We start from the raw sequence: 7,147 nt of genomic DNA, 5'->3' as shown, positions 1-7,147 counted from the left end.
AGATGCTCAATCAACACTTGAAGCTTTAATCAAGAGATATGACAGGGATAAAGAAACTAAAGACAAGCTCAAACGTCACATTGAACAACTCACTTTTGTGTTATGCAAGATCATTTAGTCTTCTCAAATGGTTGAGCCTGTTGGATCCTCCATTGATGAAGAAGTTGTAAAAAATATAGAGCGAACTGTGACACATGGGAAAGCAATAAAAAAATGTGCGGACATGATGTTGTCCCATGGAACTCATCTTTTGAGTTCGACAACTAAATTATTGAATAGCCTGGATAGTGTAAGATCTCAATTGGATCAAACACTAGATCATTTATCACAAGGAATACAAGAGAAAGTAAAGGACCTCAACACTTGGCTCAAGCTTGAGGATTTTGATATGGATATACTTGTTGATAGTGAGGTCATTCCCACCCGACAAATGTATATTGAACAATGTGAGGCTCTAGAATATAAAATGGATGCAGTTAAACAACTAGTCAAAGACCTTCAGAAATCTTAGAAGGAATACAATGGGAAAAGGCTTGATATCATTAATAAAATCTCTGAGTTTCCATGTAAACTAGTTGACGAAGAACAAAATATTCTACCAATTGACACTATTATCCAAGAGTCCAGTCTATTAGTAAGCACAAAAATGGATAAGGAAGACTTTTTAGTTCCTTCTATTGATAAACTAATAGACTTTCAGCTGATCTTGGATAATTTGGAATCTCTTCCAAAGAAACACAAAAAAGGGTGTGTCGACATTGTTGATTAAGTCATCAGAGCTCATGCTATCTATAGTTGCATCAATGGACTTGACGAGTCACCAATGAAATAAGCCATCAATAAGTTCAAACAGTTTCCAAAGAATAATTTCAATGAAGATGAAGAAGTGTCACCTGACACTTAGTATTTTCTTATATTAGTTTTAGTATTGCAATTTGCATTTTGTTTTTGACAATTTACATGTCTACTTGTACATATGTAGTTTTCATGTGAAGAAAGTGCAAGTCCTAAGTCAAATAGGATTGTACTCTAAATAAGTCAAGATGGTTGTAGATTTCCTATTTTTGCTCGTGGCTCTTCTCTATATAAAGGAGAGACCTCATTGTAAATATTGATCTTTTGGTTAATGCATCGAAACTCCGCTAGACTAGAGAACTATCATAGACATTGTGCTTGTAGTGAAAATTTGAAAGTTATTTCAATAAAGAAGTAGAAGTTGTTCTCCAATATTTGTCTCGGAAGCACTTTGTGGTATGTGAGAGCGTTCTTATTTCACTCTTATCATTTTATCTTTAAAGATTGAATTTTGTGAGAAGTTATCAGATTGGAAGATATTAAGGTGAAATATTGTAGACTTTGTGCTATAGTATTTTATTATGAATCATTGATTGGTAATAAGGTGGAAACTTTATGTCGTGCCATGTTATCTATTTAGGGTAGTAAGATTGTGGTATATGTGTGACTTTGAGCTACTCATGTATTGCAATTTAAGTTTCAAGAATCAGTAAGAGAAATACCATATAAGACTTTGGGCTTACAACGATTTCTGTAATTAGTGTAGATTTGTTGGTACATCTTCAAGTTTCCCTTTTGTTTAAACTGTAAGTTTAATCAATTATTATTGCTTAGTTTAGTATCTTGTAATTGTTAGTCTGTTGTAAAGGAGAAAGCCTACTCTAAAGTAAGAGAGTTGGGCTAACACTTATTCTGAACAAAGAGAATATAGTGATTGTAACACACTGAAAATAGTTTAGGAGATAGAATTTAATTAGATACTAATTGTCTTGTTGAAATAAGAAGTCAACCTCCCCTTTGCGAGGAGAGATTCAATCTCATCGTACTATGACTAAAATACATGTTTTGTAAACCTTTCTTGTAGACACTTACTCAATACTCCTTGTAGACACTTAAATTTGATTGATTAATTTAATTAGATCAAATCTCCCAAGTTGCTTGCGTTAGTTAAATAATTCCCATTATTTAATTAAAATCAAGTATCCCTTTTGGCCAAATTTATTAAATGAAGCCATGCCCCATTAGCCGATCAATTAATTAAATATCTTAATTAATTAACCCCCCTTTTCTTCCAATCCCTTGAATTAATTAATCTAATTAATTAATTCCCCCTTTCTAATTCCTCTAATTAATTAATCAAATTAATTAATCCCCCTTTTTACTCCCACTTATTTGAATTAATTAAATTCAAATATTCCCTTTAGATCACATGTCTCCTAACTTTGAACTACCCAACTAACCCTCCTCTAACCTAATCTCCAATCTAACCCATGGGTTCTAACCAACCCTATCCTGCCAAACCAACCTTATCCTGTCCTATCCTAACCTTCCCTCATATGTGTGTGCACACACATATTCCCTAATTTCCTTAATATTAGGAAATTAAAGCTTATTCTGGGTGGCTCCCTCCCAAAACAAACATGTGTCCTCAAGGACACATGCCAAACCCCTTTTGACATTTTTCCCTTCGAGGGACACTTGTCCTCCCTTGTTGAGCCGAGGACAAGTGTGGAATCTTATTCCACTTGTCATTCCTGGGATTGCCACTTGTCGTCCCTGAGGACAAGTTTTGCATTTTCCCAATCTAGTCCTCTCCTTCCAAATCCTATTCAATCCCCCTTATATTTCAAGTAAAACATCCACTTTTTCAAATTTGCATCCATGCCAAAATGATCCATTTTTCCATACAATTGCACTGTTACGCTGATGAAATCACTACCCATCTCACACTTCATTTTTCATCAACCATCATTGCATCAATAATCATGGAGCACAATAGAGTATTTGAAGATGTCATCGAGCACATGTGATATTGAGGAACTATCAAATTGAAGTGATATTTTGGTTTGCATTTGCTATTTCATTTAAATTCTATTTTTATTTTACCGTTCTTATCTCGAGGTGTATGTTGTCTTGTGTTTGCTTGATTATTTAGATTGCTTTTTAGTCCTTTTTATTAGCACACACATTTTCATTGCATGCTCCTATCAATGATCTCTCTAATAGAGAGAAAGCATTGAAGAACAATATGACACCACCTTCTTCTCATACACATACCCTAGTGCAAGGGGGTCAAGATCAAAATTTTGATGTATCAATCTCTCTAGAGCCTCCTTATTCTCCCAGAGATTGTCTTAAAAAATAACACATTTATAGACAAGATGATGTTATGAATTTTATTCATGATTCATCTCATCACATAACACTAAGTAAAGATGAAGACTTAGATGGTAAGGATCTTTCTTCACCACCTATCAAATAGAACATGAATGATGACATAAAGAAGAATCCCCCCACAAATGATATTCCTTCATAATTTACATCTCCCTTTGAACCTCCTAGATGTCCTTGTACTATAAATTTTAAATAAACTCATGATAACGGTCCTTCTTCTTCACAATTGAAAAGTTCTTACAAGAGTGGTTATAACATGATCATGAAACACGGTTATAGTGGAAAAGGACTTGGAAAATGTGAACAAGGAATAAAAGTCCCTATAAAACCTCCTTCACAAGCTCATATAAAAGGTCTAGGATATCCTCACCAGCCACCTATGGATGATCTCCTTGGAGTTCAAAAGCTTAAAGAATATTTTGCAAAACATAAACTCTATCGCCCATCTAAAGGTGCTTCTTCCTCAAATATTCCTTTTTGCTCATATCATCAAACTCATGATCATCATGAAAATGATTGTCCTGATTTCAAAATGTAATTAAAGAGAAGGTTGATAATGGAACCATCAAATTCACAAAGAGCAATCCATCTCCTTCTGCTACCACACCTTGTCCTACATCTCAAGAGACAAAACCAACCTTTACTGACAACCAAGAAAAGTTAGCTACAAGAATCTTTTTGAGATTGAAATATGATAAGTACATTGTGTTTCCTTTCATAAAATATAATTATAAAATTAAAGAGGGTGATGAGTTTTATCTTTTTCATATATTTTATTCTCATTCTCTTAGAAATTGTAAAACTTTTAAAGCATTTGTTTGAGAACAATTTGATCGTGCTCGTATATCTCTTACAATTGGTCTTGTACTTTTTCTTGGTGAAGAGGTAGTGTCGTAGCACTTCGTTCACCTTATAATGTCGCTCCTCACCTCGTGACACTAGTAGTTAACTTAATTTTGGGATCTTTGTCATGCATGATGATGCACTTTCAATAATATTCATACTTGGCCAGCAACATAAGGTTTCCTTGTCTCCTTGCTTGGGGGGAAAGGATAATGCATTCTCCTCTCTCCTTTTTAAAGATTGCCCCCTATTTTGAGTTGTATCTTACATAATTGGATGCCTTTTTCTCGTATTGAATTTTTTCTTCATGTGAGTACATTTGTGTTCCTTGTTGAGGACTTTTTCTTTGCTTAAAGTGATACATCTTCTTACGTACTATCTCTCTTTGGAAGTTCTGTAACGCTTCTCTTCGTCCCTATGCTTGGGGGGCATTGATTTTCTTCTATCCTTTCTAAGGGTCCACTTTTCCTTTGTTGAGTGGTGTTTTCTTATGGCATGATGTTATTCCTTGTGTAAAGTTTTTTTTTTGCCCAAGGATCCTCTCTTATGCAAGACATGAGTGTCCTTGTCTACAACCTCTTTATACTTGGCAATGTATATCTATTATAAACAAACCCTTCACTTTGGGTCAAAAGTGTGCTATCCTTCATTAAGAATCCCTTTTCCTAGCAATAGAAGGAAGGTATGAATTCTTCTTCTTCTTCCTTTCTTTAGGTCAATGACGTTATTTTTGTTCAAAATATCCTCATAGAGGTAGATTTATTTGAGCAAAGATCTCTTTCCCTCCAAGGATTCCCTTTACACTTATTGTAAGATATCTCTTTACAACTATATTTTCCTCGTTTATAGGAGTTAAACCTCTTTGGCTTTGAATTATGTTCATTGTTGGTGAAAGGATATCTCCTTGGTGTTGAAGATTGGTATCCCTGTTTCTAGCTTCCTTAAGACATCATGCTACTAAGAGACTTACACATGAGCTACAACGAAATTAGGTCTTTACAAATTTATCTGATTCCTATTTGAGTATCGTGTCTTAAAGGATAATCTTATAACTCTTCCTAAGATTAGAGCAATTCCTAAGATCAAAGAACTTACTTGATGGTATGATGGTTCTAAATTTTGTCAATATCACTACATGCCTAGACATGACACCAAATGTTGTATCCTTCTCAGACATCTGGTCCAAGACCATATAAACAATGGTGCTATTCGGGTGGGTGAATGCAATCAGAAAACCAACAAGTCTATTTATAAAACGAGTAGTGAATTGCATATTTACACTAATCCTTTTCTACCTTATTCATCAAATTTTATCTTTATATTATTCGACTCTAAACTGAGTGGTGAGTTGTTTGTTGACATGGTCACTATCACTCCAATCTTGCCACCCAACCAAAGGATGAAAAGCATTGATATATCCTTCACATCTCTGGATGCTCTTTATAGTGGGAAGCCTGCCCATTATGCATCTCAACTAAGATAATCAATCATATTGTTACAAGTGTCATTGTTGATCTTGCATGTCAAGTTGATGTCATTACGAAGGAGGCTTTCTCTATCAACAGTTGGCATAGGGTGAGGTATGACAAATGTCATGCCTTTGTTCACACACATGATGGGTTCTCTGTTCCTCCTCTAAGTGACACCACTTTGATGATCCTCATGGAACCCAAAGCGGTATCGACTAATTTTGTGCTTATCCTTGAATCATACATGTTCCAAGTTAAGCCAGGTATCCCCTAGATGATCGCCATGAAGGTAGTCACTTCAGTTATTCATAAATGTTTAAAATTTATTGGCAAGGGGACAATGCATACTATCCAGGACACTAGATTCCAACCATTAATTTCTTGTGGGGGATTTTCATTATATCACTTTTGACTTGTTTTGATTGGGCGTATGGTTCCCTGTGGAAATTTATTATATAAAGCCTGTTATAAATATAAGATGGGGGAGTTGGCCTCTACATCAGCTCATCCTGTTGTTTCTCTACCTCCTCCTTCCCTGTTTGCTCCTATTTAATAGCAGGGTGTATATTCTGCTCCTCCTTCGTCAGGGGTTAAGGATAGACCTATTCCTAAGGGTAGACCTCCTCACTCACTTATGACCATTCAGCCTTGAGTGATGTCTTTTGTTCATACGTCTGCACCCAGTACAAACAAGGGAAATACACTTGTGCCACTATGGTCCGCAACCTGTTTGCCCTTTGATCTTTCGATCCTTACAAATATCCCTATCCCACCCAGTACGGGAAGGGTAAGTGGTTACCTTGAGCTCGATTATCAACTTTGACTCCTACATCACAACCCCCAAGGGTACATCTTGTTCCTTTGACTTCTCCTAGAGAAAAACAAGGAATGGTGTATGTGATTGTGTTTGTGGGATCCGCTTTAGCTGTGTCTCTTATTTCATCGGTTCAACCTTATCCTTTGTTGATTGTGGCTCAATAGGCCTCTCCCATGGGGCACGATGTCACTGAACCGTCTTAGGCTTCCTCTCTTAGTCCCCATCTACACTAAAACTAGCATAAGTATCATCGACATGCGATGACCCTAGAGCGTGCGGCCACTTTGAAGGTCATGAGTAAATCATTGATGTCTGTTCCTGCCTTTGATGTTTTCGTGCCTACTCCCATCCTTATTGCTCCTGCTATCCCCATACCTGTTCCATCTTCTATGTTGTTACCATCCGCTCTGGGGACTGTTGATGATCCTCATCCTAATATGGTATAGGTTTTCATTGGTCCCTCCCCTCCTCACTTTATTGCTTGTTGTTCCTCTATTTTCCTAGCAAATTGAAATGTTGCATACACAAGTTGTGTCTGGTACAACTTTGTCCTCTTTGCCTATTTTGCAACAGCTTCTACATCAGAGTGTTCCCAGTGTACTCAAGCTTTCTATGGTTAATTAGAGGCCTTCACCCTCATAGAAACAAAATTAAAAGTTTGATTAGGGCCTTGTGCTCGAGTTTCACTGTCAGAAGTTAGCTCTGGTGTCTTTAGTTTCAGTTTGCTTGTTTTATTGTTTGTTTCTTTGTATGCCTCTATCTATTTTGTTGAGGAGGTTCCACCTTCTCTGAAGTTTGTCTTCGCCCCTCTTCCGGAGGTCGGTGGTGT

This window comes from Cryptomeria japonica, chromosome 2, assembly GCF_030272615.1.
Source record: "Cryptomeria japonica chromosome 2, Sugi_1.0, whole genome shotgun sequence".
Classification (NCBI taxonomy): Eukaryota; Viridiplantae; Streptophyta; class Pinopsida; order Cupressales; family Cupressaceae; genus Cryptomeria; species Cryptomeria japonica.
This window is presented reverse-complemented; position numbering follows the sequence as displayed.